Raw genomic sequence first — 23,232 nt, 5'->3', positions numbered from 1 at the left:
ATGTGGTATTCATATTTCTACATGCAAAACATAAACAAAGACAGTCAATGCCTATTGCTTATTATGGACTCTGTGGCTGAAGACCATTTTAAAAATACCTTTCACAAACATGAAAAATACAAAACTTAAAATATGTTATTGATTTTATTCTTTAACTTTCTTTAACTTAACACAAACAAACAATTTCTTAATATAGTGTCTGATGTTTATATATCTAAAGTGCACCTTATTATTATATTTTATTACCACAGGTTTCTTTTTTTCCTTTCAGTCATGAGTTCCGAATGTTCTATTCTCTTCTGCTTTAAGAGGTGGTGGATGATTTACCCCAGGCTGTCTTTGGAAAATTAGAGGTCAGAAATCTAGGGACTTGAAACCAGAATCAAAAATAATTTCCCATTCCCAAAGTAATCCAGTGTTTCTAATGATATGAATTATGGAATCACTCAGCACAAAGGTAAGTAAACCTTATCCAGTTTTGTTTCATTCAATAAAGAGTAGGGGTGTAACCGTGGTGTCCTGGCCAAATTTCCAATTGGCCCTTACCAGTTATGGCCTCCTAATAATCCCCCTCTTTGAATTGGCTACATTACTCTGCTCTCCTCCCCACTGATAGCTGATGTGTGGTGAGCGTTGTGGCGCACTATGGCTGCCGTCGCATCATCCAGGTGGATGCTGCACATTGGTGGTGGTGGAGGGGAGTCCCCATTACCTGTAAAGCGCTTTGAGTGGAGTGTCCAGAAAAGCGTTATATACAGTAAGTGTAAGCAATTATTATTATTATTATTAAAGGTGGGCAAATGTTATTTTTCCTTAGGACAAAGGCATACATTTTTTATTATTAATTTTTATACTATATATTGCTGGAGTATCAATTCATATTAAAAGTCATATGTAATCCCATCTCTTTTGGCTCTTTTTCAGCCTACCTACTGTAATAACCAGTGGATATAATATAGGTTTGTAATTTGCCCCCTATAGAAAGAGTTCTATTCTAAATTCTATAAATTAAGCCACAACATGCTGCTCAATGAGGATATACCGTAGGGAATATTGTATTTTTTGCTTAAAACTATTTTTATTAATGAATAGTTTGTATTATTGTTGAGATTATGTTATCCAACAAATAACTTTGGTACAAAACTTAACACAAAGAACAAAACTCATTCCAAGACTCTCAATAATTTCAAACTAATCTTGGTGGTGGTGGAGGGGAGTCCCCATTACCTGTAAAGTGCTTTGAGTGGAGTGTCTAGAAAAAGCGCTATATAAGTGTAAGCAATTATTATTATTTATTAATCTTGATAAATAAAATTAAAAAAAAATACTGTTTGTGTAGAATATCTGAAAATAAACGTTTGCAGGAAAGAAATACAGTATGTTACTGATTCAGCAAAATTCAGCAAAGGGTGTAAAGAAAAGGTCCCGTTCTATTTTCAATTCAAACAACGAGCATAGCATATTTCATTGAGTGAGATTTTTGTTTTAACATTATGGAAGCTAATGTGGAGGACACTCCACACAGAACACACACATGTGTCCGTAACCTCTACAAAATCCCCTGACTGTTTGTCAAATCAAAAAGGGGAGTCAAAACCCTATGTTGCATTCCATGTGGAACACTGTAACCTTTTGGAATATGCCGCGCCAAAGCCATAGTAAGCCAGCAAATGTGAAGAATCCATTAGTCAGTGATTAAAGATGTGAATCGATGCATGATCCAGACCAAGCTTTGATAGGACTGACATTTCCCACACTAACACTAAGGAGACCCCCTCTACACATCTGGTTTGAAACTGTCTTGTTATCAAAGCTGTAAACTTCCAGTAGGGAATAACTATGACATTAAAGGAACATCACTTGTGATGAATGAGTTGAATTACTTAGTCTTGGGACAGGACATGGATTTCTTTTAAAAAAGCCTTTAGTGTTAACCAGAAATGTAATGGAGCATGTATAGTTTCACAAAAAAATAAGATGTATCTTTACATCTCACCAGTAAAATTATCATGTTTACTTGTTTGCTATTCAGTTTGTTTTTGTATCTGTGGAATATTTGTTTTTTTTTTCTTCAGATACATTTGAATTACAACACAGACTTGAGAAATGTTACAAATGAGAGGAGCCATTCAATTCATCTAACCACGTTTGGTAACTTTTTGGGCCAAACACCTCATCCAGCTGTTTATTGAAGGAGGCCAGAGTATCAGCTTTAACAACACAGCTCTGTAGCTTGTTCCTTACTCCCACAACCCTTTGTGTAAAGAAGTGCATCCTATTTCCACAGCCTAAACTAAACTCATACAAAACATGTATGCTTGCATGGTGTGGAATGATTCTGGCAACATAATTGCAAATGATTAGAATTAAGCAGTATTGTGCTTAATCATTTAAAAATATTTTAATGTAAAGCTTTTTAAATAAAGTTTTCTTTCCGTGTTAAAATAAGCAGTCTTTACAGAAAAATGAACTTTGTATCAAGGACAAAATGGTGAAGAAATAAAACACATCTTTATCTTTTAGATTTGCTTTTAGCATCATACAGGACCTAATGTGGGTGACCATACAGAATACAGACTAATAACACGTACAGAAGTCAAGATAATTTTTTTTTACTCAGATCTATATAAACAAATAAGTAATGTGGGAAAATTGGGTCATCCCTGTAATTTGAGAATTTTTAATTTAATATAACTGGTTTCAGTGTGTACAGTACAGTATAATGTTTTTCGTTTTTGTATAACATGAAAAATGTGCTTTAATATTCATGAAGTTATAAAAGAAAAATGTTGTATATCAGTTGTTATCAACTTGACTTATTACTACAACACCAACTGTATATTGACATATATGCTTGTCAGAGACATTCCCCATTTTTCAGCCTGCAAGTCCCATGGTGCCCATGGAATAGATATCCTCTATTGGATGTGAAATGTTCACAGACATTTCTTTTGACAGGTAGCCATAGTTATGCCAGGTGCTCAGCTGCTAAGATGTGATGTATAGATTAAAGCAACTATTGATGTTTCCAGGCATTTATAGTCTGTGTGCATAAATAATTTATAAATCACATTATCTGAATTTTCCTGAACCAGTATTATTATGCAAGCAGTGAACAATAGAAAAGGAATCTAATCACATCTTAGCAAATCTAAGCAAGGTTGAGTCTAGTCAGTCTTGAGATGTACAGGTAGGTGGGTGCTGCACCTCCTATTTTTGAAGTACTTGGGAGCCTTTAAGGTGAAAAGTGTTATATTAATGTAAGAAATTATCATTTCTTCTATTAAAAACTGACACAAGTAGATTTGGTATCTCGGCACAGAATATATATTATTGGGACTGTAATGTAATAAACATCCATCCATTTTCTAAGCCTTTATCCAATTCAGGGACACAGGGGATCCAGATCCTATCCTGGCAAGCAGTGGTTATAAAGCAAATTTCACTCTGGTTGGAAAGCCAGTCCATCGCAACAATCACACAGACACAAACACATATAGTGTACAATACATTCATACCATTGCCAATTTTCCTAGAAGCCAGATGAAACACACATGAACACAGGGAAAACATACAGTGTAAACTTCATGGAGACAGCACCACAAGAACTGAACCCAGGGTGCCAGCACTGCAAGGCAGCAATACTAACCGTTGCTCCACCATGTCACCCTCATTTATTAACATGTATGACATTTGCTGTAAGCAACTTCTAATACAATGGCTCTATCTTCTTGCTTTTTCAGGAAATAATAATAATTAATAATAATAACAATAATAATAATAATAATAATAATAATAATAATAATATATTTACGTGGGCCTAACTATAAGTTTCTTTTATAACCTGACCTTAAGTGAAACACAAGTAAAACATAAACTGACAACAATGAGAACAGGACAACGTTTTCTAGTTAAGGGGAAAGATTTGTTACATTTATTGAACAGTGTGAGATTTTTAGAATGCACCCCAGTTTTTTTAACACTGCCTAAAGCTTCAGTTATAATTTAGAAGTTGAGATAAAACAGTTATTTTCCTTGAGGGCTAGAAATTTTTTTTTGTGTACTCTGGAGAATCGTTCAGTAATTTAAGACAATTGAAAGAGACTTCCTAAAACATTTCAAAGGACTAGACCTACAGTATTTCTCTGAGCAGAATGTTGGCATTTGACAAATAAGATTGATGATGTGAATGATTGGGAATTATTAATTTAAAGTTAAAAAAGACTGTCAGAGATTTCACATTACAATATCAGCCTAGAGGCTGTTTTGATAGCAATTTGTACATATATATATATAAAGTAATAATAGTCCATTAATAAGGAAAGGACAAATACATACATTACATAAATTTGTTTTATTTGACAATTTTTAAAATACTACTCATATCCAGTATTGCGATTCTTCATTAAATTATATTTCATCAGGAATTCTCTTGGATTTGGAACCTACACCATTCTATGTTCTTCTATTAAGTGGATTATACAATTAATTATGCGTAAACTATATGAAAACAAAAAGAAAAATATTAAAACAAAATAAATGTCTTTTGTACTTGTATATCTGAATTGTACATTCATTATGATTATCAGACCTGAGTTTCTGCAGCAAACGAAGACAGTTGCTTTGAACATCCCAGCAGCTATATCACCCTGCAATTTACTGTACAACTGGCATCTTACTGAAGCTAAGAAGGTCTGAGCCTGGCCAATACCTGGATGGGAGATTGCCTGGGAAAAACTAAGGCTGCTCCAGGAAGAGGTGTTAGTGCTCACCCTACAGTCTGTGTGGGTCCTTATGGACCAGTATAGTGATGGATACCCTGTACTATAAAAAGGTGCTGTCCTTCTGATGAGACGTAAAACAGAGATCCTGACTCATTATAGTCATTAACAACCCAGGGGAATTTCTCAAAAAGAGTAGGGGTGTTATCCCAGTGTTCTGGCCAAATTCCCCATTGGACTTTACCAATCATGGCTTCCTTATCATCCCCACCTATGAACTGGATTCATCACTCTGTTCTCCTCCCCACTGAGAGCTGGTATGTGGTAAGCGTAGTGTGAACAATATGGCTGTCGTTGCATCATCCATGTTGGGCTGCACATTGGGGGTTGTGGAGGGGAGTCCCCTTTTCCTGTAAAGTACTTTGAGTAGAGTGTCCAGAAAAGTGCTATAGAAGTGTAAGGAATTATTATTAAGTATTATTCCACCTGCCATAATATCTAAAGCACAAATCTGACCCAGTGCTGTTCAGATTGGGAATGCTGAGTACAGTGCACAGGACATTGTCATTGCTCTACAGCTTCCCTTGTCAATGTCACTGAAGGTTATACATGTAAGCCTGATAACAATTGTCAGAAAACTCTTTTGTGTTTCATTCTCCCAGATACAGTAATTATGGTGATGTAGCGGCAAAAAAGTCTGGTATAAACAGTCTGTTTTATTCTCTTCCAAAAGGTAACAAAAGGTGGATGAGTAACCTCAACTGGATTTTCTTAGAATGATTGTTTTTTTATGTGATAAAGCGTGCATATTGTCCAGCTCCACACAAAAGTACCCAGAGACCCATGCAGCACTAAAGAACTTTTCATATATCCTTTCCACAGAGATCAGAGTATAATTTGGATTTTCTCTTATTTAGATGTCCATCATTTCAATCACGGCAGTAGCAGAGTTGCAAACTAAATTTGCCTTTGATTGTGTTGTATCACTGAACCTGGTAATACTTGACCTCAGTCATACAACTATGACTCACAAGACAACTATATTTATCACTAATTGGTTTTGAATAGAGGTACCACACACAATAGCATTTCTCCACATCTGCAATACTATAAAAGACTCTACTTGACTATTATTTCTTTATACTGGCCCCTTTACTGTTGATTTGATTCGGAGCATTTCAACCAGATGTTTGAGTCCCAAGCCAACAATAAAGAAACCACTAAAATAGCCATTGTTAAGAACCTTTTGTTGAGTGAAAGCCAACTTGAACTAGACACAAACAACCTTTTATGTAGCATCCAGTGTCACAAATCTAGAGTTTTTTCCTTGACCAGCTACTTGAACTCTACTTATGAGCCCAAGACCAAAATTGCTAGAATTTTGTACAATTTTAACTTCCTTTCAATCTCAACAATCTAATTGTGAACGTCTTGGTTCTGATAACTGCAGTGTACAAACACTGGCAGCATAATTCACACTCAAAAGAAAATGTGGCAAAATTGTCAAATACTGTATTTATCCCATTTAGTACTACTATGTTTTGGCGATGGTAACAAGTTTATAAAATATAATAAAAATATCAAATTATAGTTTTAAAAAATAGATTTTCACATTGTCTGACCAACTTGTTGTTAAATTCAGATCTGTTCTTTATAAAGAGCAGCCAATAAAGCTGAGAATTGGCACTTTTAAAATACATTCGACATTATGCAGGTGTGTGCTGTCATCATTGAGCAAAGACTGCCAAACTAGAGTAATTCTGAACTACTTTGTCGACTATAAATTATGAAAACCAATCAAACAGAAGTTAGAAATGCCACAATAAAAAAACACCTCTCTGTATAATAAATGTGAGAGCTGTAACACATACTGTACTCATTAAACACTATGCACTTCTATGTCCATTTTTTTTCTGTAACTTTGAAGAACAGAAGATTCTGTTCCCTTTCAGCACTTCTCGTTACAGTACTTTAACTACATTAATAAAATTGAAATCACAATTGAAATGTACTTTGTTAAATAAAATCAAAATCTATAGAACAAAACAATTCCTTGACAATTGTGGTAGGCACAAACCTGATAATAGCTCAGGAACAGAGGCACAAGTTTTGCTGTCCTGAAGATAAGACCCAAGTTATGATAAAACAGGATGGTAGATAATATTTTAAACAAAGGTTAGTAAATGGCTTCTGTGGAGGCATTATTTTTTAAAATTAAATCTTTATTTAACTAGATACTATAATTGAGGACAAATTCTTACTTGCTGGCTGTGATGGTTTGGAGGATATCCATTTACATAACAGGGCATTTACTGCCTGGGGGCAGGGTTAATGACTTTTGTCATTCCACAGCTTCAGTCAGTACACAAGAGAGAAATAACTTGGCATACAGTATAATATGAAATAAGAATAAGAAAGAAAAATTAAAGCCCTTGTTTAGGAAGAATTGCAGCTTCTTTTTACAATTTGGGTACATTACATTGCTCATGGTGAGCTGAAATTTTAAAGCTAAGTGAAAAGGTACATTTTCAATATGCAATAGTTTGAATGTCACAATAATGAGCATAAGGCAAGACCAGATGCTGTGCTGAATACTGCAAGACAATTAAAGCATTTATACAAAAATGTTCACAATTGATTATTTCTTGTGAACTGTAAATTGGTGCTTTCTCCAATTTTCTACAAAATTTGTACAGAATTGCAATTTTCTGCAAATGTTACCTTTCTCACAGCAACGGTTAAGCTCAGATTAATCAGCAGAAAATGGGCATCACTATGTCCTTCCAGTATCAGAAAGTTGCTTATTCCTGGTAAGGGTCATAGCACCTGAGAGCACAGGGCACAGGTATGCCAGTCCATTACAGCACACACACACGCACACAAACACACCAGGACACTTTAGAGATAAGATAACTTTGTTAGCCATATACAATTTCTTGCATTAGGAATTTATCTTTTCACATACCCCACAGGCACACAGACAGGGAAGAGAAGCTTGGGGCCACAGTGCAGGGTTGGCCATTTATATGGCAGCCCAGGAGAAGCTGGGGTTAAGGGCCTTGCTCAGGGCCCCAACGGTGTAGGATTCCTCTGCCGGCCATGGGATTTGAACCAGCAACCTTCCAGCCAAAAGCACAGGTCCTTAGCCACAGTACCACTGCTCCACCCTCGTTAACCACTTAACCAGTTAACCAGATACCAATTAACCTAGCCAGTATGACTGTGAAAGCACACAGAGAAAACCCCAATAGACACAGGGAAGTCTTCCCAGTCCAGAAATGACCTCACAACTCAAGACACATAAAACAGCAACACTACACAATTAGTGTCTCATGATGTAAAATTGCAATCTGTATTGGTTTCATTACTTTTAGTCTATTTCTTTAATATGATGCAAATATTTTTACTGATTAAATGGCTTTAGAAAATGTAATATGCAGCCTGGATTGGTAAGCAAAATGAATTAAGCTAAATTTCTATTATTAATGTTTAAAGTATTATATAATATAATAATATATATATATAGTATGAGTTAAAGTATTATAAAAATACATTCATTTTTTTTCCTTTGCCACTGCCTACAAGGGGTAGCATATCATGATACATAAATCCTCTTTACATATGACTGATAGGTTATGGGTGCTACATACTGCTATGGTTTTGTTAAGTGAGGTACAGTATGACACTCTGGTTGACCCTGCTGTGTTAGTGGAGACCAGCATTGCTGAAGGTAATCTAGACCAGTGTGCTATCCAGTGGAGTAGTCATGTGCTCTCTGGTAGTTCAAGTAGGTAGCTGCGTCAGCATGTGTAGGCTGCAAAGGAACAAGTAAAGCTTTATTCCATCCTGAAAAGAGAAGAAAAAGAGACTGTTTCTTTCGGAGAAGGACTTCACCTTTTTCAGCACGACCAAAAGCAATTATAATTATTTTATAAAACCAGAAAAAGTATAAATGCCCTTTTCTATTTTGTCATGAACGTCTTAGCTGGATCTTTTAAGGACGATAGAAGAATAAATTACAACTGCAACACTACAACATTGATTTTAAAACAAAACAATGGTTTAATTTTTTGTCAAAGAAAACTGACACCATGCAAAGGTGAACAACAGGAAATGTTAATCCATAAATAACAGATATGGTTATTGAATTAAATGAGTACCACTTGACTTGTACCAAGGATCTACAAAGAAATACCTAAATATTTAAATCAGAATGAATTGAGGGACAATCCAAAGAAATCTTGTATTTTGTAAGGGACATAAACAGGAAGTACAGTGCAAAGAGAACTCCAGGGAACAACAAAGCATCAAAGAGCCAGACAGTAAAGGTCTTACTCATAGATATTAGGAGTATTAAGAAGAAACAATGAAAATAATAAAAGCTACTACATTAGCAGGTAATAATGATGTAAGTGCAATTACTGGAACATATCTAAGAGAATGTGATGATGACAGATACAGCATTAGTAGATACAAAGCATTCCGAAGAGAATGGAAAGATAGAAGAGGTGTACTTCTGACACACTGTAGGTCAAAACAGCATGCAATCAAAGGAAGTTAGCCTAGATGAACCAAGGCTCTTAGAATTTATATAGCTCAAACATATTAAAGAATGCTCAAAAATGACATAATGTTAATAGCATTCTGTTGGCCATCAACAATCTATAATAATGATTTTTTAAAAAAGAAATCAGGGAATTTTTCACAAACATTAGACAATTTAAAAGTTAATTTGCCTCACTTTTATTTTTAGCAGCTGTTGGTTAACCAAAGAAACTAAACAATATTTATTGTTGTATTCCAGTGAATTGACTATTTTTATGCTTGGTTTTCTGTTCTACAGATGTACTGCTCTAACACATACTGTAAATAAAAGCCTCTTTTTCTTAAAAGTTGAATGTACAATAACAGTTTACATTTTCCATGTATATTGATAGTGTAAAGACTTCCTTCTGAAGGCCCAAATATTAACAATAGATACAGATTTTTTTATATACATCAAGAATGTAATGTCTCATTAATGCATCATGTTCTCTTTGTCACTGTGATGAATGCAGCTCTGCACTTACTGTTATTCAATCATAGCTGCTCAATTCCAGATTCAAAGGTGAACAGCATCACTCTCACCACAGGAGTGATCGACCCTATTCAAGTCCCAAGAAGGTGGTATCAATTTCTGTGACAGGCACATTAACAAATGTGTTCTGTTTTATTCTCCTCCTCCTGGTTCAGCTGAAGCTGAAGCCTCAACTTTTGAATGGCATCGATCATAGTGAGGGTATCAACGTTGTAAAGTATTCCTTGGAATCCGATCACATGCACTCACAAGCACCTCCAGCTCCAGAGCAACGCAGAGTCGCATCACAGAAAGAATTGTAATCTGCTATGCCAAAAGGCCAGGCCTTCTGTTTCAGGAAAATTCAACAGTATCCAGGTTCCAAGGAAATGATGTGACTTTCTTTTACAAGCCAAATGAACCCAGTTAAACTTTCCACCTCTAAATTCCTCCTGCTCCTCAGCAGCTAATAGGCATCAGTGTCTATGATCCAAGTCAAACCAATGTGATGAGTGCTGCTCTGCCCCCACCAGGATTCAATCACAACGGCTCACCATCAAGTCTGTTTTCAAAGCCACAGAGCACCACCCCCACCAGACCATGGAGAATTCCACTACGCCACAGGCGAGACCTGCCGCTTGGGGAGAATTCAACGCTCTCCAGATTTCGTCACCTTCTGTAGTAGGACTAGTGCCAAATGAGCCCTGACACACCACTAAACAGCACCGCTTTGTTTTCTTTTCTCAAGTAAAACCAGCAGACTCACCTAGCTGAAACAGCAAAGCATAGCCAGGCAACTGAGAAAAGGCGTCTCTTTATACACCATTTGTTTTTGCTTTTTTTAGTTTTGATCATTCTCCCGAATATACTGTACCAGATTCAACAAAGTTCCTGCTTGCTTGGCTAATGGTTAGCTGAATGTAAGCATGAATATTGTCTCGGTTGACTGGATGTAAGATTTTATCACTGTAGTACTCGTGACAGGTGATTTAGCAGTCTGTGAAGAGAAAGAGAAGAAAAGGAAGGCTCTCAGGTTTATACGTTTACAAAAATCCTGTAAAAAACAAAGGGAATAAGATCTACAATTATAAGCGGAGAATCAATCCTGAGAAAGCATCTTATAATGTTTCATTATTACGTTTTAATGAATAGTTAAATATACCCCACTACTGTATATCAATTTATTTAGCTAGGAAACATAACTAACAAAATTTAACTTACTAACCAAATATGCTAAACTAAACAACAAACAGGGCAAAATACATTCTTAAGTTTCAAAGTTGCTATAGTTTTCTGTGGTGTTTCTCCGCAGGTATTATTCTCAGGCTTTTTTATTATTCAGTCCACTACACTGTGGTCTTGGTGTTAAAAATTCTGGTCAAGGAGTGCCACTTGCTGGTCCACCAGCTCAATTTGCAACAGCAACTTGGTTTACCTTGAATTTCACATCTAGTACAGGGCCAGTTGTGCTTTGCTTCTGAGATCTGAAGAGGTCAGTCCAGAAAGTGGTAATTTTGCTGCCTAAAAACAAAAATAACCAGGGGAGAAGAGGGCATTAAGCCATTCACAATTTCACTATTCAATTGTTCAGATGTACTGACTGTAACCAGAATTTGCCTAGGAAATTTGACTGCTATCCAAATGCATGTGGATGTTATTCTCCTTTATAAATACAGATACAGTATATACAGTAGATAGTTTCAGTCATACTGCTGAAAAATGCAATATTTAATGTGAAAAAAACAAAAGGAGCTAAAAAGGTAGTCTTTGAAACACCCAGTGTTGGAGACAGTTACTTTTAAGAAGTAATCTTTGCAAATCATCCAAGTATTTTTTAATAAATAAAAAGTTGTTTTTAATAAGATATTTTAAGATAAAGTTCTTCTTTACATAGTACAGTAACTATGTACTGTACATAACATTGATAACTGCAACTGATGACTTTTTAAAACAAAATTCTTGTTCATTTTAAAACATTTTTAAACGTTACTTTCCCCAGAAAGAGGTATTTTCCCTTAGGCATGACTTCAGGCATACCATAACTGAAACATGGACTTGGACTTGACAGAACCTGGCAATACTTTTGTGAAAACAGTAAATGTGGCACCTGTCTGTTCCCCATGAGTCTGGCATTTCTTTATGGAGTATAAATCTTTGCTTTCTGTTGTTTTTTGGGTCCACTTCACTATGCTTGGGAATTAAAGTGTTTAGTTCCTACTAAAGGAATATATTTATTTATACAATGAATTTGGTTTAAGAATTAAAGGCTAGCAATGATTTTTTTCTGTTCTTTTAAATGTTAATTGTATTTTAAACAGAACATTTTGACATTAAACTCACTTTTGAATGTGGAATTGAGTGAGAAGTCTTCCATTGTTTCAGCAAAGAATCTTTCATTAGAAAAATAAGTCATGCTATGGAATGACTTCTTTGGATTTCTGACCTCATAACCATTAAGTGTGAATTGGATCATCTTCACAGGGAGGAGTAGAAATTCCAGGCTGAACTAAATTGCACACGGATTGCTCGCATGTTCAGCAGGAAGCCAGGAGGATTACCCTGGGAGGATATCTGGATAATATTGAAAAGCTTAAATACTGAATAGGTCTGCTAAGGGAAATATTTTTGTTTCACTCCTGGTATAGATCTCTATTTTATATTTATGTTCCAAAGTTCAAATAAACCAAAGTACAAAATTTAAAATAAATATAGTAATGAATAATGCAAATATTTGATATCATATTTATTTGCTATTGATAATTAAACCAAGCAGTCATACATGATAAATTTCCCTTTTTTTTCCCCCAAACATTGAAAAGATTATTTTTGTTCTCAGAATCAGTTAAATTAATTTGGAAAAACTAAGACTATGTCATGAAAACTATACACTGTGGTTAAGGGCTGATACCTTGAAGCCACTGTGTTGTTTCTCATTACAAGACCATCAATTACTGCAAACCAAGGTGTTTCAACACATGGACTTTGTTCCAATTGAATTGCCAGCCATCTAGCAGTTTAGGTATAAATGTCAGACCAGAATAAATAAATACTACTCTTAAATACTACTAGACAAAGTCATTTTGCTTGTGATCACATTAGAAGAATCCATAAATAAAAAATAATAATAATAATAATAATTGCTTACACTTATATAGCGCTTTTCTGGACACTCCACTCAAAGCGCTTTACAGGTAATGGGGACTCCCATCCACCACCACCAATGTGTAGCATCCACCTGGATGATGCGACGGCAGCCATAGTGCGCCAGAACGCTCACCACACATCAGCTATCAGTGGGGAGGAGAGCAGAGTAATGTAGCCAATTCATAGAGGGGGAGTATTAGGAGGCCATGATTGATAAGGGCCAATTGGAAATTTGGCCAGGACACCGGGGTTACACCCCTACTCTTTTCGAGAAGCGCCCTGGGATTTTTAATGACCACAGAGAGTCAGGACCTCGGTTTTACGTCTCATCCGAAGGACGGCACCTGTTTACAGTATAGTGTCCCCATCACTATACTGGGGCATTAGGACCCACATGGACCACAGGGTGAGCGCCCCCTGCTGGCCCCACTAACACCTCTGCATTGCATACATTTCCATACCATGGAAAAATCTGTATAACTTAGCAAAAACTGCATGTTTGAAACGCCAAAGAAAATGTAATTGCTTTTACCGTCATTCATTCAGACACTATTCAGTATACCAGAGAAGAACATTACTTTCTCTAGAGAAGCTATGTAATATGTTGTACCTCCAGACATTTTTGAACATTTAAAAATCCTTCGCAATCATAATAATAATTAAACAATAGCACCAAAATATGATAAAAAGAGGAAAATCTTAGATATGAGTGAGCCACATGAGCTTTAACTTTGTTTTTAATAGAAATCTGGGGTGAGTTTCCCGAAAACGATTAATCTTAGAGACTAACGAGCAACTTTACGATGTACGTACGTAACGTACGACCTACTTTTTTGTGCGTTTCCCAAAACCCCTCTTAATCGGTCATTTAACGAGCGAGTATAAAGTACTTCTTTGTTAACCCCTCCCCTGAAGTCGCTTAGCAAAAAGCATCACGTCGATTGACAATACTTTCATTATATGGTGTCGGTTTTGGTCCTTCAGTGGGATGAAATAAAGTTGTGAAAAGGAATATGAAGCAAACATGACGTCATAATTTAACAACCATTTAAGCGAAAGCGTATAGATAGGCACAAAATGGGACTCTTATTGTTTCTAAGAGAAAATAAAATAAATGACTGACATGCCGTAAAAGAAAACCAAGTTTAACTGTGTGGACAGTGTATGCATCCTGCATGACGTCTTTGATTTAAAGCAATATTTTTGGAGCGCTGCCATCGTCAAATGAGAAAAAAACTGTTGTTATTTATAGTTATTGGGTGTATTGGAATTCAATGGAAAAATGAACTACTAAGCTTGGCATATGTCACTCAACAAATATAGGACCTATAATCAAATTTAAAAACAAGTACAGTAGGTCTAAGCTTTACCGTCAACAATCACGACAGAACATAAAACGGCATTCGAACTTTAAATATTGTATCGACTGTGGGTTTCGATACAGAATGGAGCAGGCGTGGGACTGGGGTTGAACAACACATTTATTAACTTGAATCGGGAAAGGTACACACACAGGGACAGGGGTTACAGCACTGCACCTACACTAACACACACACACGAAGGGAAGAGACTGTATCTCAGCCTCCGTGCCACTACTGTATATACAGTCCGGTAGTCCCCAGGTGCTGTTCTCAGCCCGCCCTGTGTGGCGCTACATTGTAATACAAGTTACATGTTTCACGTTCTTTATGTAATTTAAATACAATTAAAACCCCCACCCCAAAAGTACTAAAAGAGGGAGTATTATTAAAACATTTGACTTATGAATATGAAATTTACCCAAGATTACTAATAAATTAATTACTGTATAAATAAATGTTCTTTTTTTGAATTTCCTCTTACATAGTACAACAAAATATCAAAATCCTTAATATAAAATCTATATTTCCAGAGAATTCCCATGACGTGAATTGAATGTGCTCTGTCTGTTGCTAAGGTTGGCGCAAGAGGTAGCCAGTTTAAGAAGCACTTAGTGATTAACGAGTGGGTCGGGGAGCATGTAGATTACGAAGGATTTAACGTTCTACTTTAGTTACGATAGGTTTTGGGAAACACTCGTAAATTAACGATCAATCTTAAGAGCGAGTTTACGATGTTCTTAGTGCTACGATGGTTTCGGGAAACTCACCCCCGTTTCATTAGTACCTGTGTTTTATCATTACAAAATAATGTAATCAAATCACAGGGTACACATACTGTACTGTATGTTCAGTTCATACACAAAATAATGTTCATGATATTTACTACAAAATCATTGGAAACTTTTCACTTTATGATTGTTTATGATTTAAGTAAATGTAATAGGGTTATTGATTAAAATTACTTACTGAATATGTTTTGCAAATTTCAATTTGGTTGAAATCAAAAACATTTGGATACCAACCACCACAGTACACAATATATTCAGAAGATGAAACTACATTTTCTGTATGCTAGGAAACCAATGTAGAACATTCACATTTCTAGTTAATGACTTATTTTTTCATATAGTGGCTTTACTTTTTTGGTCAGTCTCAGAGAGACACTTAACGAAGAGTATTTCGCAACTGAAGAGTATTACAGGGGTGGTCTACAACTGTTTACCATTATTAGGCAAAGCTTTTTTTCTTTTCCTTGTTATTCAGCAGCACCAGAAATAATGATATTTTCTGAAGTAACACCAGAAATGCTCATAAATGTTCTGCACAGACCTAGCCCCTAGATTCAAATAAAGAGGGAACTGTGTTTTATGGAGTGTAACAGCTGTAATAGTCTTACATAATGGAATGTTTTTATATACAAACTAAAAATGGCTTATGAATTTATCCTATGACAGGTTCAAGGGAATACAGACTCTGTTTTCTATAAAAAGGATAAAAATGTACACAATTAGTCCTCACATAAAGAATAAACATTTCATGAATAAAAAAATATTTCTGCAGTCTGTATTTCCTGAAAGATTTTCTAGTATTTCTGAGGAGAAAGCAGTTATTTTAAAATATTCTTCAATATATTGAAAATGCTTGGCTTTTACTTACTGTACTGTATGTGTGACTTATGCACTTAAATTATGAAATATTGAAAGAAACTTATCAAGAAGATCTTATAGTTCTGGATGTATATTCATATCTATTCAGTGTTATTCTACTTGTTGATGTTAATTTCTTACACTTACTAATACTATTTTTAATCTACTACTTGGTGCAGTGAAACTATAAAATGTAATGCTCAATATAATAATTAAAACTCATTTTTATAAGACAACCACTGTATTATCCCTTATCTCTTATGTGATAAGTAAAAAAACAATGCATAGAATACTGTTTCAATACTTATGTACTGATTCCTCTTCTATACTATTGAGAAATATCTTTTGGGAGTGCACACGCTTTGCAGATACAGTACAGTACAGTATGAAGTTCATTGGTGAGTCCCTTTAATCTCCAGGTACTTTATGCAGAGCATATTGTTGTTGTTTTTCTAATAGTTTGTGAATGTCACCATATTTGTTAGTGATCAAAGTCTGAATGTATTTCTGATGTTTAAATGTGTCTTCATATATGATCGTTTTTCATTATGTCAAAATGAACAAATAAGAGGTAAATGTTTGAAATGTTTGAATCCAATAATCACTGCCTATACCAAAGCTAACCTGCTACAGACCTTATAGTAAATATAATTGTAATTTTGTAACTTCGGCATGTAAATACATTTACATAAATTCCATAAATATGTACTAGTTTTAAAAGGAAATAAACACCTGTAAGTAAACATCAGCAATAAAGATGTAATTTTACTGAAGTGTAGGAAGTTTATTGGTTATTTTTTTTGTAATTTAGGTTCTAAATAAAAATGGTTCAACTGCTACTGTTTTTAGACACAATACCACATATGTTTTTTATAAGGGGTAAGATTTACACAAAATTAATTAATATGTATTGATTAATTCCCAATATGGCCGTTATTGCAAAAACTATAAGTATCAAATAAAGTCTGCTTGATCATTCGTGGGGATTTTTTATACACAAACTGTACTTGTCGCTTAGAACAAGGAGTACACAGTTTCTTCAAACATCTGTGCTCTTGAGCATTCTAGATGAGTGATCATGCAATTCATACTTGATCTCCACCATTTAAGTAAAATCACATCAAGAAAACAATACTGTTATCTTGTTATACCAAAGGGACCTCCTGCTTTATTCAACTTGACTTCCTTTTTTAATATTTTTATACTACTATGTAATTAAATACACAGATCAATTTATTGTTAAAAAAATCTTTCCTGTCTCTCCCCCTGTGCATACTAAGATTAACAATCACTAGATGGCAGCAGGCGAAAAGACACTGGGTATTTTAGACAGATTATCTCAAACTTTTAATTAAATATCAACAAAAAATGTCATTCTCCTGGCAATGATTTTGAAACAAACTCCAGTAAGGGGACTGTCCATTATTACACTGTAATAGCATAGAACAAAATCTGTTTTGCAAAACAGAATTTATTCAAATAGCTTTTGCTATAAACTGAAATGTTCAAAATGTCCAAAACTGTCATGTTAACATGTTAGGACCACATTTAAAAAAATGTTTAATATTTTGAGATAGCTATTCTTTCCTTTTTCCTTTAAAAATTATTTAATCTTGATTGTACTTTAAAAAATTGAAAGGCTAAATTTTAAATATTGTATATAGGATGCAGGAAATTCCCATACTATATTAGGTGCCATTGACTTAAGATCACAAACACAGTTACAGTGCCCAGGAAGTTGCACTTTCACTACCCTGTGCATAAAATTCCCCTGGCTGAACTCAGCTCTGTGTGCGTTTGTCTTCATTGTAGATGGACATGTGATGCATTCAGCATTGCTAGGCCCTTACCTTCATCCCGTTCATCCAAGATCAGAGTTCCTTCTTCGGTTCCACCAAAAAGAAGTGTCTCTGCACCCACCATATGGATCAGGTCTCCTGATGTCAGCAACTGTAGTAGATTAGTTTCTTTCCCTTATCTCTTTCTCTTCCTAACCTCACCCACTGTTCTCTTTCCTTCCCCCTTCTCAGTCCGTTTCAGGTAGAATATTTAACTCACTCCACTTACAGCCCTCACTTATATCTATTGTTTTGTCTCCTCTATCCTGTTCCTCTTTTTGCTCTCTTCTGCAGGAGCCCAATTTGCTAACTCTGCCTGCACATGGTGTCAGTCTGCATCCTATCCAGACTTCATCATTCATTCCCACACTGTCCCTAATGTAAGCCTAGGCTGCTACAGCAATGAGATCTCCCCCCCCCTAAGCCCCCTTTTCTGGATGGTGTCCAGCTGATCAGTGTCAGCCCTCAACTCTTCCCCTTCCCAAACCCTCCAGCCACATATTGTATGTAGCAGATGTTCCTTTTCTTACTGTACTGTATAAAGGTTCAGTTCAAAATATTCATATCCATTATGTCTAGTAAATTTCAGCAAGCAGCACTTCTCTTTCATTTCTGTGTCAGACGTCTCTTCTAGGCAACCACATTATTTTCTGACACGCACCACAGGGTTCCAGTTCCAAGGTGACCAGTGCTGTTAGCTGCTAACTGGTAGTTCTCTTCCTGCTTCCATGTCAAACTATTCCTCCTGGTGCTGCAGTATCTTCTGCTGTCCGCCAGAGTTACATGATTTGTATACACTGCATATCCAGAGTTACTCATTCATGTTTGCATGATAGGTATTTTTAATTCATTACCAGCACATTGTGCTCTTTTCAGGTAAACTTCAGTCAAACCAAGTCTCTTTAATATCAGTGTTCAAAGTCGTTCAGGGGATTTTTTTAGGGGGTGTCAGGGCACTGATCCAACCAGCACTGCCATTTTTTCAGCAAGGTGAGTTACAGACAAAATACTAAGCATGCTATCCCTTTTTAAATTTGTTGGCTTGTTATTATTGTCATTATAAGAATTTGAGCAAACAACTGAACTTATTTCTAATATGTCTTAACTGTCCTAGGTACCATCATACACTTTATTAAGTAACATAACAGTATGTATTTAGTTCACTAGCTTTTGTTAGTTTGCTAAGAAGAAAAATAGCAAATTATATACAATATATTTTTCAGTTTAATTGCTTCACTAGATATGTGTGGAATTCAAACTTAAGATATATACAGTACAGTTTACCCAAAGTATATATATATACATTATACTCGATATATATATATACAGTATACTGTACACTGGAAGAAGGCTCCACAGCCGAAACATTGTGATTTCTTTCTTCTCCTTTCAGCATGGAAAAAACCTATTACTTGTTCCTATATACAGTATATTTACTTTGGAATTTTTGTTTTCACGTTATTTTATGTTAGCTTGTACTGTATATAAAGTCAATTATATGGTTTATATGGGTTTTCTTCATGCGCTCCTCCCACCTCACAGACTCCCAGATACTGTTTAGGCTAATTGGTGCTTCTAAATAAGCTCTGTATGTGCATGTTTGTGTAACCTGTTATAGATCGCCAGTAGGATCAGAGTGTAGTCTCTTCTTGCACCCTGTTCAACCATGATAGGATCCAGTTAGGTGAGATTCTTACCAGCAAAAAGTATCTTTGTGACAATGGATGCACTGTATGACCAGTATTTTGGTAAAAGAAAACCACAATGTCGTTCATTTTATAACACATAATGGGCCAGTACAATTAAACAATTTTGAAGATCTTAAATTCACCATGGTGCTGCGGGAATAAATAAAAAAACAGCTATTTCATTGCACAAAAAAGGGCTGAAGGCCAACAGTACTAAACATACTGAAATTAGGAAGAAAAGTATATGGCAAATTAAGCATGCTGCTTTAATAAACCAGAAACACTGCATAGTTAAAGCTAGATTATTATTAACATTCTGCCAATTTGTGAAAACGTTTCCTAGTGGTATGTCTTTGTTACTGTACAAAAATTACATTTACAGCAAAACTTAGGGCTGCCATAAAATGGCAATTGGGAATCCCCAGGAGATGAAACTGTGACTGTAAATTGTTGCTAATTGAACAGGCGTCGGACTGAAATTATACCTCTTAAAAAAGTGCAACACTGGGACCAGTTAAAAGCCATGAAAACCAGGGGTTCAGTGTGACCAAATGAAAGGAATGTTTACCTAGGCAAGAAATATACTTTGTGTTATCTCAAATCATGCCAAATGGATACAATACAGTAGAAACCCAACTCTTTCAATTATTTTATTTATAATTCAAGTACTCCCAGACGTCTTGCAACATTAAAAAAGAATTAGAATGCTAATGCTTACTAAGACCTTTTGGTGCATTTATAGCCTTCCTGGGCAGTGCTAGTTCACAACACCTGCTTCATTTAAAGGACCTTGAGAAGTTTTTTGTTCATGTCTACACGTCTTTGTTCATGAGCCTCTTACTTTGCCTACAATTGCTCGTTGTTCACTTTACAAAACATTCTAAAAAAATATCTTCAGTACTAGAAAATATTCTGTCATATGCATTTAGTTTTTGTAGAAACTCTGAACCTTGTCTTATGTTTAAATATATATTTTCAGGAAATAAAAAAAAGGTTTTGACTAATAATTCAAACAGAATTAATTAAGAGATGTATTTCAACTAAGGAAACATCTTGGAGAAGGTTGTAAATTTAACTCTAAATTACATTATTAGGAGCATGTTACTATTGTACTGAACAACCTTACAGACTGTAGCACACAACAGTATTTTACACGTAAATGCATTATTTCACAATTTATATTATATTTCACTTAAAACATTATTTAGCATCATAAAATGGGATTTGAATTTGCATTTGAATTGTCCCTTTTGTATATATTTCTAAAATAATGCATTCCTTAATGTTCTAACCCCAGCTTCTGAGTCTAACAGCTTGCAACTGGAAATAGTACAATATGGTAACACTATCATTCCAAAGGCTGTGTCCTGTAGTGAAAATATTTATTTAAATTTGTGTGTTTGTCATGGCGCATGTTTTATGCAAGCTTTTTTTTCTTTCTGTGTTTTTTCTTCTATAAAAAGAAGGGTATTTTCTAGTTCCTTCTGGTTTCTTCATAGTTATTCAACTTAGTTTAATGTGGTCTAAAGCTTTCTCATTCCTGTTGTTCTGCAAAAGGCCTGGTCCAATTCAAATAACGTAACCTCATGTATTTAAATTCAGACCTTTGTTAATTCAAACTTTGGCTCCAGCTCTTTGTCTTCATTGCTGCCTGCCTTTATGTCTTTGCAGACAAAAATAGTTAACCTTTTCTTTAGAGACTAGCAGTTCTTGATGTGTGTTTTGTAAATATACTAAATGAATACACACTTTAAAACTGAAAACTGCATTGACCGCCTATTTAAGCCACCATTTGTTCCTGCTTTATTTGCCCACATTATGTTTTGCACTGCTGGGAATTCTAGGTTTAGTCGTAATTCACAACAGGAATTGTAATTGTAATCTCAGAAAATTGCTTGGCTGTGCTCAGGCTGTTACAAAAATACTATTCATAAACAAATAATTAAGATTGTTGTGATGACTGAATTTTGAATGTATTCATTTTTTGGATTCTTTACATTAACAAATTATTGTGACATTATTTTATCTATACAGTACATCAAAGAGTTAGTTTATTTTGAAACACTTCCTGTGTATGCATTAAATACAGTATATGCAGTTAAAACCAAGTTTACTACTTGTTTAAATATGACATATGAAAGTTATTTTTATCACATTAATTGAACAACTTTTAGCTGTGATACTGTATATGTGGGATATATAGTATGTGTGTTTGTTTATATACAGTAGCATGCTCTTCTAAAAGGATGTTCTTCTTAGTTAACGATCATGATTGTTTTAATTCTGGTAAATGTGCCCTTGGAAACAACAGCATTTTTAGAATACCTACAAAAGAAATGAAGATAAAATATCAAGCCCTCTTTCAGCTTCTTTAAATTTTTTTTTACAGATTCTCAATAAGACTAACAGTAACACTAACAAGGTTTAACATTGAGATTTATAAACTTATATAAATGTCATCAAATATTAGCAACATCAACATTTCACCTGAAGTAAAAAAAAAGTAAATTGAAAGGAAGGAATTGTATAAATGTATTTTTTCTATTTCTCAAACAAAAATACAAAGATGTGCATGTCCAGTATGTCTAATAAAAGGACCTTACATGTTATAAAAATGTTTGTAATGGATCATCATTTAGACATTGTTTTCCAAGTTTTGCTGGTTTGACTGAAACAAATGTATACTGTAGTTTATTTAGTGTCACTAATTAAAAAAAAAGTGATAATTAAACTAATAATTCATTTTGTGTAAGGTGTGAATTCTCCATCATCTATAGAAGAAGCTTTGTGGTTTTAGACATGCTCATCCATTATAATATTGGCATTTGGGGATTACTGTCATATAACAAGAGTCCATTTTAACAAGGCTTTCACAGCTTGGTGCCGCTCAAATTATCCTCCAGCTCCTTACAGAAAACAGAGTATGAACAGTGTCTTTCACAAAATCAACATAAGAATCCCACTATGTTGCAAATGGACTCCCAAATAAAGCCAGGTCTTTCACAGACAGAGCTGTTTCAGTTTTGCAGTTTAACCCTAAATACTCCACAAATGTTTTACCTTTGGGAAACGAAGGTTTGCACCTCTGCTCATCTATTATACTCATCTGCTCATCTATAATATCCCCTATTCCGAAGGTGAGATAGATTATCTTTTGTGCCCTGTTATCCTTCTCATCCACAATTCATTGAATAAAACAGATTGTTTACTTTAGAGAAAAAAACAAGTTTGAAGAAAAGCTGTTTTATTGTCCTGTCATTTCTAATTAGATTTCTGGCATTTTTAAAAAAATATTTGCATTTAAATATTCATCATATCAAATTTAAGATAAAAACATAAATGTTTAATGCAGTCAGATATTGGGGAAAACATTTACATTTTCAGAAAATCTGAAAATAACATAAATGTATCATGATGCTTACAACAGACTTGCTTACAGTATGTATCATGTTTTAAGAATACCACACAATAGTAAGCAATGAAAAGACTAATTACAAACAATGCGATCTCAGTCTAGATTCAGTTCCCTTTCAACCACAAGGATTAAAAAAAACTGAGGACTGCAGTGCTGAAAAAAACAATCTTGACGTGGCCCACTTTGCTAACAGACCTGAATAAAGAGAGGAAGATAGAGAAAAAAGACAGAGGTGTTGTGTATTGTTTGTAATGGAGAAGCAAAATCATGGATAAAGGGAAAAGCCTGCTGACCACTTCACTATAATCACAGCCTCTCTGGGTCTCGGCAAGCCTGTGCTGATGCTGAGGTCATTCACAGAGG

The 23,232-nt window shown here is 34.9% G+C and overlaps 1 long non-coding RNA gene across 1 annotated transcript; it reads right to left on the bottom strand.

The window, feature by feature from the left end:
- Nucleotides 1–8,759: 8,759 nt before the first annotated feature.
- Nucleotides 8,760–18,466, bottom strand: LOC148677921 (uncharacterized). The gene is made up of 3 exons (XR_015935780.1): nucleotides 17,779–18,466; nucleotides 11,213–11,298; nucleotides 8,760–10,774 (listed from the first exon to the last, which is right to left on the bottom strand). It is a non-coding gene; the product is annotated as an uncharacterized LOC148677921 (long non-coding RNA).
- Between the last annotated feature and the right edge of the window lie 4,766 nt (nucleotides 18,467–23,232).

This window comes from Lepisosteus platostomus, chromosome 1 (assembly GCF_059453375.1).
Source record: "Lepisosteus platostomus isolate fLepPlt1 chromosome 1, fLepPlt1.hap1, whole genome shotgun sequence".
Lineage (NCBI taxonomy): Eukaryota > Metazoa > Chordata > Actinopteri > Semionotiformes > Lepisosteidae > Lepisosteus > Lepisosteus platostomus.
Note: the sequence above shows the minus strand (reverse complement) of the source record. Positions and strands in the feature narration are given on the sequence as shown.